The sequence below is a fragment of the Mustela nivalis genome, assembly GCF_964662115.1.
Source record: "Mustela nivalis genome assembly, chromosome: 20".
Lineage (NCBI taxonomy): Eukaryota > Metazoa > Chordata > Mammalia > Carnivora > Mustelidae > Mustela > Mustela nivalis.
The window spans coordinates 27,838,098-27,849,963 of NC_139039.1; the positions used below are offsets into that span (position 1 = coordinate 27,838,098).

General features: G+C 46.9%; 1 long non-coding RNA gene across 2 annotated transcripts; it reads right to left on the reverse strand.

The window, feature by feature from the left end:
* Positions 1–940: 940 nt before the first annotated feature.
* On the reverse strand, positions 941–9,468 carry LOC309855450. 2 transcript variants are annotated; one of them, XR_014306804.1, is made up of 4 exons: positions 8,631–9,468; positions 8,434–8,528; positions 4,940–5,602; positions 941–4,724 (listed from the first exon to the last, which is right to left on the reverse strand). It is a non-coding gene; the product is annotated as an uncharacterized lncRNA (long non-coding RNA). The 2 variants fall into 2 exon arrangements; XR_014306805.1 differs by having other exon boundaries at positions 4,940–7,363.
* Between the last annotated feature and the right edge of the window lie 2,398 nt (positions 9,469–11,866).

Here is an 11,866-nt window from a genome sequence, read left to right on the forward strand (position 1 = left end):
TTCCGGGGCTCAATGACCCAAATCAAGAAGAGCATTTTAGCTGTAGCTCCTTTACTGGGCAGGTCTTTTGATGTGGGTTAACTGGGAAGACTCCCCCTCAGCACCCCAGTACAACACTACACTTCCTCTGTATCTCTATGTGTACCCATGAACACACGTGTCCACATATACCTTACATACATACACACACACACACGTATCCTCTGTCCAGCTCTTTACTAAAGTTAATCCATCTAATTCACCCCTGGATTTCTTTTAGCTTGAAATTCCAGGATCCTGTGTTGCGTTCGTCAGTATCTGGTGAACCTGGAGGAGACAAACCCCAGGACAGGACTATACTTTTAGAAATGGAATGTTCTGGAGCATAGGGTGCTGCTAAGGGAGGGAGCTCCAGTGGGGGACCTGTAGCAGCGATGGGACTATCAGACAGGTGGAGGACTCGGACGGGAGCTGCAGAGGAAGCAAAGTCAAAGTTGGCCATGTTTTATCCAGAGCCAGCCCTATACTTGCAAAACCGGATTTAATGGCAAACCATGTAAAAATATGCTCATTGAAAAGAGTCCACAGACCCTCGCCTCTGAAGAAATGACTGCAGGACACCATGGGGTCAGTATTTGAGCTTTCACGGTAAAGCCTAGAAAAATCTCCATTTACACAGTTTTCTCCTACCCTGGAGTTAAGCTTTTGACTTCTTTGTTAAATCCCGGCAGAAAAGGGGCCGGAGGTTAATGGACTGGGGACTCCAGGGCTCCGTGATACAGGAACCGCGCATTCCTTTATCACTTGAGCTTCTACGCAGTATCAGACTGAGTAAATACAGTCACACCCCACTCGGGGGCAATCCTAGTATATAGCAAATGCCTCAGTGGGAATTACAGGCCTCAGAAAACAGTGTCTGGGGTTGACAGAAAGGGACAAATGGACGGACAGACAGACAGAGCACGGTGCAACCGTTTTTATTAACCTGCAAAGCAGGCAGCCCACATTTTGTACCGTATATTGGAGGGAACCAAGGTCTTCTAAAGAAATCAATTAATAAAACTTGCATGCTTCGAGACTTTGCTTTGAACAAGTACCTTGAGTCATGATGAGTGATGCAAGCCTGGTTTGCGGGGAAGGTAGGAAGGAGAGACTCAACACAGAAAAGAAGAGCCAGACACAGGGACATTGCAAAGAGGCGGTGTGCCCTGGAGGGCTGGGACAGGGTCTCAGCCCTTGGCTGTGAGGCCAAAATGTTATCAGCTGACCTCTAATTACAAGGAAGAGGAAATCAATGCCAACACCCAGAACTGTTTATATTCCTGTCTGAATGAGCTATCAGCTTGTCTCACTGAGGCCAAGCTTTCTCCACCATCTCTGAGTGAGGAAACCTCTAGCTTTCTGGTTTACCTCTGTGTGTGCTGTATGTGACATCTGCATGTAATACACTTTATTCAAGGGAACGTCCTTGGCCTGTTATAAAGACTATTTAAGGCTAAACTGGGCAGTTACAGCAAACTTGGAGTTGGGGCTTTCTAACTCACAGAAATTAGAAATGACAGAGAATTCATTTACCCAAACACAAATGCTAACATCGGCAAGAAGTGGCAGGTAATAACTATAGAAGGAAAGAAAAAAAGATAAACTCTCCAAGGCCAACCCAAGTGCCACAGAGCACAACAGACTTCAACCTCATCACAGAGCTGTCGCGACACACATTTGATGGCTGAAGTCAGCCCAAAGAAAGCACAATTGGAATCTGTACATTTGATTTAAAATGTTGAAAATTAAGCAAAGGGAGTTTTAAAATATTTTGTCCAAAGGGATTAAAGAAAAACAGGAATTTTATTATCTCCAGCAAGTTGTCAAGGGATGTGGATGGTTGAGGTCTCTACTGGGTTGAATAGATAAATTCTTGTCCACCCAGAATCAGGAAAAACGACCTTATTTTAATATAGTGTATTTGGTATTTGGTGAGTGGTAAATGAAATATACTTGGCTTTGAACTAGTCACTGAAGTTGGATGATGGGTACAGAGGCAGTGCCATATTATTCTGATTTTTTGGTAAAGTATTTTTAGTGTGAAAAGGGCAGCTAAACTCTTAGTGACTTCTATAAACAGTAAAATAATCACAATTAATTTCTCTTCTATTTTTGCATTTTGCTGCCTGTTTTCCCTGGGGGGAAAAGTGCCTCCTTGGAAGAAATTATTTTATTATCTTGCATTCTACTCTGCCCGGAATGAATATTCTGGGAATAACACTGGTCACAGCTCTGTAGAGTGTACTACCTAGGAGGAATTTAACCTAAGTTAGGAAATGGTCAGGACTTGACTTGCCTTTTTCTATTTGTAACACAATTTGGCAGAGGTCCTGGACCTTAACACAGTTTAATGTTTAAGGGCACTCGATTTAGCCAACGCTAAGAAAACCATTCCACCAATTAGTAGGTGAGCCTGTCTTCTGCACAACCCTGCAGTGCATTCCATTCCATCCAAGGGGCAGAGCAGAAATGAATGGTAACTGTGTGTAAGAGGGAGGGGCTCCCTTCCTGTGTAGATGCTCTGTGATTGACAGCGGTCTGGTCATTCATCTCTGGGTCAAGCACAAATCCCACGGGGACAGGGAGAAAGAGGGTGGTGAGACCCAAGAAACAGCCGCTCTTTACTTCCCTGGATAGGGCAATGGATCTACTCAGGTTTCCCATCCCTCCCCTGGGGAAGACAAGAAAGTAAGAAACCTGTTGGATGTTTCCGGCCATCTCAGCCGCGAGTCCTACCTACCTGTGAACGGAGACTGTCATGAGTTGTTCATGAGCTCATTTAACAGGTATTTATTGAACACATCTATGTGTCAGGGGCTCTTTCAGGCCAGTTCAGGTACGTGGGCGAAAAAATATACCAAGACGCCTGCCCTCATGGGTCTTACAGGAAGACAGACAATGCAGATAATCAACTATAAACATAATCAAGAAGTAAATGCTCTAGAAAAAGAAATAGAGCAGGTTGTGATTGAGGGTCTGGGGACATTACAGTTTTGCTTTTTTAAATTAATTTTTTTTTCAGAGTTCCTGCCCTTTTAAATAGGAGGTCAGAGGGGGGCTCCCTGAGAAAGCAACATTGAAGCAGAGTTGAGGTAGAAGAGGAGGTTGGATTGCGGCTAGTTGGAGAGACAGTGTTTCAGACACAAAGAAGAGAAGGGAAGAGAAGGGAAGGGGAGGGGAGGGGAGGAGAGGGGAGAGGAAGGGGGGAAAGAAGAGCTAATTCCAATATTCCGCGGCAGGAGCACACTACAGTTCAAGGAATGTCAAGATAGCATTGGAGCATGGTGACAGGGGCTCGAGTAGCAGCAGAGGAGATCAATAGGAGGTGATGTCTGGCCTTGTAGAGACTTCCAGGTCACTGCGTGCACTTGGCCTTTCCTCTGAATGAAAGAGGAACCACTGGGGAGATCAGGCAGAAGAGTGTCAAGGTCTGAGAGCTTTTCTGGGCTTGTTCTGGCTGCCGTGTCAATTCTAGACCATTGAGGTGCGAAGATAAGCGGCGGATATTGTGATGATCCCAGTGGCTGGAGAGACCCACAGCAGTGGGGTGTTAAGAAGGGATCAGATTCGGGGCAGAACTGAAGTGACCTGTCTGAGATCACACAATGACTTGGTGGCAGAGCCAGGTGAGAACCCGTCTTTCACCCATCATGACCGAGCTCCTGCTTACTGCACGACCCCTCCCCTCGGTTCTCCCGGAGTCCCACCATACTCTACAAATGCAGGTTTTTGCTCGGGGTTGTTGATTGTCTTGGAACTATCAGTGCATTTTAGCATACATCTTGCTGTCTCCTGGGAAATGGTTTGGGGCAAGAAGGCAGTAGGTCAGTTCTCTGCTCTCTGCTAGCTACTCATCTGGTGATTTCTAGACGACTGTTACAAAACTTCTGGGGCATTCTCTGCTTTTCAAAGGAATGCCTAGTAGCAGGATACCAGTATACCAACTGGAAGCACCCCATGGGGATTCCGTATGGAGACATTCTGCCATGCAGAAGATAAACATCTGCTCCTGCCCCACGGCTGCCCAAGGAAGAGGCAGAGGATCCACCACTGTAATTACAACCGTGATGCTTCCCTCATACCCATAAGGTTTCCGAGGACTTGGTGACTCTGATCTACTGCTTGGCAACATCTGCACTGAGTCGGTTCTCTTCCAATTTCCAATCCTGTCTATCTGGCCAGAGAGAATTCTTAAAGCAGATACTCTGTTTCGTCTTGGGTTTTAGACTCTAAAAGACAGACCTCAATTTAGATCTCTGACCTAAGGAATGACACCAAGGGACCCAAAGAGTTACAAAGTCTGAACTAAACCAGACTTCAGTCTTGCCACAACTTCCTAAATGGGGCCTCCAGCAGGACCACGAGAATGTTAGCGCCAGAAAGGGATGTTTGATTCACTGATGTGTCTCCAGCTCCTAGGACCATCCTTGACATGCTGGGACTGGCAAACACTTATTGCATATAGATGGGTAAACGTCAGATTTACTCTTTGAAAATGTTTATCTCCCAGTCCTTCAGATTTCTTTTTCTTGTCCGTTCTTATTTCTTGTCCTTTCTCCTTCCCCACCTCCTACTCCCTCTCCGTCTCCTGTCTCATTCTTATTTGTATACTTGAGAACTCCTCCCTCACCCCACTCCTGCCCATTTGTCATTTTCCTCTACCATTCTAGTCATTCATTAAAAAATTGGCCCATCTGGGGCACCTGGGTGGCTCAGTGGGTTAAGCCGCTGCCTTCGGCTCAGGTCATGATCTCAGGGTCTTGGGATCGAGTCCCACATCGGGCTCTCTGCTCAGCAGGGAGCCTGCTTCCCTCTCTCTCTCTCTCTCTGCCTGCCTCTCTGTCTACTTGTGATCTCTCTCTGTCAAATAAATAAATAAATAAAATATTTTTTTAAAAAATTGCCCCATCTGAAAGACAACTTAAACCACAAGCCACAATCAGGTATGACCCCTGGAAGCTTCCCAACAAAGTCTTGAAGCATTTAGGAGGAGACACCAGAACCCAAATGATTCCAAATGTGCCCTTTTCATTTCCAGCTCCAAATAAATTTGAGATTGACTGGAACATATGGTCACGTGCATTTGTGATACCAGTGGTTTTTGTCAACACATGACAATGAAACCTCTTCTCAGACAGTGCAAAGGTCTTTGCCTTCACAGCAATCCTTCTCTCACCAAGTTGTGCTTCTAATGGCCCAAATCCCATTGAAAACTCTAGATGGTGTCTTCTCACTCAAGTCAAGTGATCTATATTGACGTGATACACATTTGCCAAGATATGCTTAAGTTGACAACCTAGTAGGTTGTCAAAGTCTAGAATAGCATGCAAATCTCCGACCTCTCAGGGATGAAGGGTCCAAATATTTGACTGAATGGCTTCACGCGTCATCCTCACACTGAAACAATGTCTCTCTCCAGCTTCTCCAGTTCTGTCAGTGGTACTGCACTCTCGTGGACACAAGCTCCAAACCAGGAAGCAGGGCGGCGGGGGTTCCTCCACATTGTAACTCAGGAATACCAGAAAGGTGTCTTCCCTTTTCCTCGACCTCTCCAAGCAGATTCCTCCTCATTCGCTGACAACTGAAAGTTCATAATTTATTGTCTTGGCTTAAATCCAGGAGAAGGGAAAAGATGTGAATTTCTTTTCGAGCACTGTGTGTCAGGTACGATCTTATTCATTCTCTAAATCAATCTTGTGCCTCAGACCCTTTTACATATGAGGGAACTGTAGCACAGAGACGCTGAGTGATTTTTTTTTCAGGGTCACAAAGCAGGTAAATGTTAGAAATTATTGCTGAACCCAAGCTGGGCTGACACCAGAATCTGATCTATCTAGTACTCTAGGCTAATATCTAAGTGAGCCTAGCACTGTATTAAATATTTGTCTTATTAGATATATATTATCAGAGTCAGTAAGATTATCAGGGTACTACCTGATGAAGGTCCCCCCCACCCCATGCCTCCGTACCAAATAAACCCCTCACCCCAGCGCCAGTGGTCCTCAATCAGTGACTGATGGAGGTGGTGTACAAAGACCAAAGCTCCCTTGCCCCTAGGGTGGGATAACCCTACACTGACTCCCAGAACTCCCCACTGGCATTAAGCTCCAGGTGTCCACAAAGAGATGTGCTCTATAATACACCTTGTATTGGCTGCCATTCTGTTCTTTTCACAGTTCCCAACCTACCCATAGATGTTTCTTGGTATCCTTTCCAAAATAAACTCCTTGCACTTGAATACTTTTCTCAGGGTTCTAAGGGTCTGCATCTTTGGAACCCAAACTAAGGCAACTGGTACCTGTCCTAAATAGAGATTTTTCAGGGGAAGAATTAGCAGACTTTGAGATCATCAAACATTGTCAGGAACATAAGAACCTGTTAGCTCTCATTTGCCCCCAAATAGTCTTAATTAAATCAGCCATTTATTCCTTATCTCATGAGCTACAGCGAGAGAGATAAAGTCATGGATGTGTCCATGAACATGTATCATTCCAGTTCTAGCGAAGAGGGATCAAGCAGGGACAAAACGCCCTGTCCTTATGGAGGTTAGAGTCTAGTGGTTGCAAGGAGATTTTAAAAAAGAACCAACTAGATCCCCTGGAATTAAATAATACATATCTCAAGTATTTTTCAATGTATAGGCTCCCTCTCCTCCTAACACTTGCTTTGTTGTTTAAAATTTTTCTGCTGGAGGAGTTTTGTCCCCCCAAATTACTTATAGCCTGGATTTTGCTGCTTAGGTCCTTGTAGTGGCACTTAATACTTCACTGTATTTTTTGAAAATTGGTGGTTCCATCTAGAAGCACAATCAGAATCAGGTTCACGTTTGGGGCAACCTGATTTCATAGAATTGTTATTTCCATCAGGAGGCATACAGTATCAGCTTGAGTCTCTCTGTGTGATATCGGAAGCTATTGATAATCATTACCAAGAGTCATTATTAGCTGGGATACTTCTACAAAGGAAAATTATTTCATCAGCTATGTGGTTACTCTTAAGTAACCATGTTCATTTAAGGACAGCAAAATACTCAATTTTTTTTTCTTTGTCAGTTCTCAAAATAAGACAGTTCTTTAACATCTTCCAACATGGCCCACGAAGTTTATTTCTTTTAAGTGTCACTGTGAATTTATGGATCCATTGGGAGCCTCTTCGGATTGGCTCCAAGGTCATTCTGGCACGATGCTAGCAGTATTTGGTTATTCCCTGGTTTCTGGTACGAAAATGTTCTGAACTCATCTTTGCATTTCTTGTCTTCAGACATGGAATCAGCAATTTCTGCCAGCCTCAGCTGCCTTTTAATTCCATTCTTAGCAGGAAATATATATTTAAAAAATTCTGTCTGATGAGTAAATAAACCCTGATTCAATTCCAATACTAGGTGTTGACCCATCACTTCCCAGGATGTAAGTTCCTGAACGCAGCCAGGTGGACTTCCTGGGTGCTCCGGTTAGGAGAGCTTTCTCCCTCCTGACTAAATGAACAAGGCAGCTGACCTCAGTTTTGGATTCTCTCTCCCCTCTGCCCAGTTCAGTAACTGAGTAACGAAGAGCCGGTTTTTAATTTTGGTATTCCATCCATATAACTTTTCTTAGTCATGTGCAAGGACAGCACAGGTGACATACCTCTGAGCATCTCGGTCACCTCCTGGCCATTTATGGCAGTGTCCAACTCCCTCCTAGAGCCCTGCACCAGGCACTAGAGAGCAAAGAGGTGAACAGTAAGGAGCTCCCATCTAGTCAGGGGACAGAATGCATCCTCTAAAGAGTCACAAGATGGACAGTATGTACAGGAAATGCTAAAGGATTCTGGAGGGCTATGGGAGGACCCTGATGGCTATGGAGGATGTAGAAAGGCAGCTGAAGGGTTTCTGTGGTAGAGATGATGCTGTGTCTACTGTGTGCATTTCCTAGGCACCCAGGAAGGCACCCATTTCCTTACTTCCTCTGGCCACTAGAACGTGTGTGTGCATGTTCCAGGTCTGGCTTTCGAGAGGAAAAATAATGACCCCCTCAAAAACGTATCTTTGTGTCCTTATCTTGTTGGTTTTCCTCCCTTCATGTTCTGCCCCCTCAGAGCCCCTCCAGCCAGGCCTGTGCCTCCGGGCAGCGCGCATATGAAGTGGGTGTCTGCAGTCACCGTCCACAAGCAGACAGACATACCCGTGACTTAGAGTTGAGTAGAATGTTCCTTGTCTCGGACACCTGACAATTCTTTCAGCCATAGGGAATTTCAGGGTTACACTAAGACACGTAGAACATTTTATCTTCTCCCAAATCATCTTACCAAAGATTCACCTACTAATCCTGTGAGTGTAACTTCTCAGAGAGAAAGTGAGATTTCTGGGTGGGGATATAAACCGCTTAACCATATCCTCACCCTAGAACATGACGCAGCCTTCACAAACCTTACCTCCAGGGTGACTGTCATGGGTCACTAAGGAGCAAGGTCATGTCCAGGATCCATCCACTGACTGTCTTCTTATCACTGGTGGCTGTGATAATTTCCTTTGAAAAATAACATTTATCATTTACTCTCGTTAGGGGGAAAAAATGTTACTGCTGAAAACACTTAAAATAGATTAACAAAATATAGAAAATTAAAGTCACCTATAATGCAGTAATCCGAAAATACAGTCTGGGTGTATACTTCTGGTCATTGTGACACCTCAAGGGATGTGTGCGCAGTGTTTGCTTTGTCCTCTCCAACGAGATCCTATCACACGTGCTGCTTCCTAACTTGCTTTCTTCCCCAACGATACCGAGTGACCATCTGCGGACGCTGTTAACTATTTCCTTAGGGCCGGACCTCTGTATCCCGGGTACAGGTGGTTTCACCAGGGAGGACGGCCGCCCCGGGGTGGGCGCCCAGGGTCACGGGAGATCTGCAGATCTGCGAAACCCAACGCACAGGAAGGATGCAGGAGGCCTGGGGGCAGCGCTTGGCACGGGCCTCGCAGGCGCTCCCCCTGCGGGGAGCGGGAACCCCAGAAGCACCACCGGGGTCGGCCAGGAGGCCCCGCAACCCGCTCGCCGTGCTCAGCCCCCGACCTCCTCGGCAGGTACTAGTCACTGGGCTCTGGAAAGCGGAGTTTCTCCACTTTTCTTCCATGGGGCTTCTGAGGCCGGTGGGTGGGGAGGGGGTGCGTGAGGGGTGGGCGCGCCGGTGGGGGCGGGGGGAGCAGCCTAAGCCAGGGGGCTCCTTTCTCTTTGCGGACCGTGTCGCCTCCTGAAAAGAAAAGGTCGACTCAATACCGCTTCACCTCCTAGGTGGGCTTTGCACAGTCCTTCGAAGACATTTTGCGTTGTGCTCGGGAGCGCAGCGGCGCGGGGAGCTTGCTGCCGCCGGCGGCGGGTTGAGGCACCGTCTTTCGGATGAAGGCGGGCGCGGGCGGCGGGAATGCGCGCCTCGCGGCCGCGGAGGCCCCTGACGGCCACACCTGCGCCGTGAGCGCGTGCGCGTGCGCGGCGGGGGCGCGTGCGGAGGGGGGCGCGTGCGCGTGCCGGGGGGGGTGCGCGTGCGCGGCAGGCGGCAGGCGGCGGGCGGCGGGAGGGGGCGACTGCACCCGCGGCCCCGGGCTGCCCCCCACCTGCAGCGCGCGGAAACCTGCCTTGGTCGCAGCTGGGTTCCGATTTTGGAGCAGAAAGGCTCATTGTCCCGAAGTCACCCAGCCTGTCTGACCACTTTGGAAGTTTCTTTCTGCTCGGCGGAACTCGGAGTCGGTCGTCCCACGGGTCACGGGATTATTCATGCATGAGCTTTACCCGGCAAAACCCCTCTGGGAAGGGGCAACGCTGGTTTAATGTTCTATGAGGCGGCGGAGGCAACGCTTGAGAAGAAGGGCTCTGCTCAGCCGGCGCGCTCCAGCTGTGACAGTCAGCACTTGACTGTTTGAGAGAGGAGGAGGGATTATTAACCTGAAATTACAATTTTGTAGTAAGAAGTTGTAAGCAAATGTGCATCGACCAAGACTGCCCTTGGACCAAACTTTCTTCTGAGCCCTCTGAGCGCTCTAGTCCGCTAGGCCTGCCCTTGGGCTTCTCAATGACCTTGGAGAATCCTGTTTAAGCAAGAACACTACTGGGGCGCCTGGGTGGCTCAGTGGGTTGAAGCCTCTGCCTTCGGCTCAGGTCATGATCCCAGGGTTCTGGGATCGAGCCCCTCATCGGGCTCTCTGCTCAGCGGGGAGCCTGCTTCCTCCTCTCTCTCTCTGCCTGCCTCTCTGCCTACTTGTGATTTCTGTCTGTCAAATAAATGAATAAAATCTTAAAAAAAAAAAAAAAAGCAAGAACGCTACTAAATTAGCTTAGGGGCACCCTCGGTCCTGGTATCTGATCCCCCAAGAATTCTGTGGAGTTGGTCTAGCTAGAATGCCCCCTCACCCTTACTTCTTGGCGATTTTCCCTCTATGTCCCTCTATGTCCCTCTTTGTCCTTGTTAGAGTCCAGCCTCCTGGGGTCCAACCGCTCTCCCCTACAAAACCCGTCGCAGGAGCCCCTCTTGAATAAGGGCTGCCTTACTGTCTTTATTTAACAAGTGTTCTCAATAACTTTTCCGCAGTTTCTGTTCGTGTGTGTGTGTGTGTGTGCATGTGTGGGTGTGTGTGGTGAGAGATCCCTCATGTAATGATTACCTGTTTTTAAACAATTAATATAAAATGCATTCCTTAAACAACTTCATCTTCCGCTTCAGGCTCATGTGCTAACTTCCCAAGGTGAAATCATTTAGAACATCTATAGCGCTGATTGTAGGTGCTCCCAGGAGTGTATGGCCCGTATCAGCATCAGTTTGAAGTTATCTCATTGATTTCATCCGTGCTGCTGAAGATTCCTTGTAAAAATGTATTCTTCAAAGCAGAAGCTTCAAACAGGTGAACACAGGCATGAATGTCCCTCTGTTCAGAGGAAGGCAGATTGGAGGGTGCTGGGTCTCCTTTAGAGAAGATGGAATCTGCTACCAGAAAGCTGAAAAGCTGTCACAGCGACCTGACATTCCTGTCGTCCAGCGGCTCATTTACAAGATTCTTACACAGGAATGGGGGAACGGAGAGGACAAACCACAACAAAATCAAAGCTCTTGAAAAACATTAGAGATTAGTGAAGAGATGTGATATAATGGAGGGCCTCCTTAGGATGCTGATTAAACTATTAAAAAAAACTTCTTATCAGGGGAAATTGTATATGTATTGTGTATTAGACAATCATAGGGAATTTTTGGTAATTTTTTAGCTGTCATAAGGCACTGCAGGTTTGTTTTTTTTTTTAAGTCCTTTTATTTCTGGGTGAAATTATCAGAGAAAATTGAATATACATAGCCAAGTACTGATAGGGACTAAAGCTCAGTACAAACATGGAAGTGTGTTATAATCTGTTTTCTGTATCTCTATTTTCATGGGTGTTTGGAAATTTTCATGATAAAAAAGATGAAATAAAGGGATGGCAATCAGGAGTGAAGAAAATATTGTAAATGTGCTCCGAGTCCCTGGGGGTCAGGATCTCCTCCCATGGACCTGAGCGGTCACAGAGCCCCTCCCACCTTGTACTTAAATAATTCCATAGTTCATCTTGAAGACAGAGCTGCTTCTTTCTTCCCGTTAAATTTGGCATTGGAGATTCAGTCCTTTGCTGAGACGGTGGTTGTTGGCGATCACCCACGATCAAACATTTTTCAAACGATACAGTTCTGCGATCTGTTGAGCATCTAAACACTGAAAAGATGACAGGCTTCATCCCGGAAGTCCGGGAATTTCAACGGAAAAAGCCCTGCTCTCCTGGAGCGGGGGTGAGTTTCCTGCCTCTCCCCTCCAATTCTCTCATCACTGAACCTCCCAGGTAGGAAAACAAAG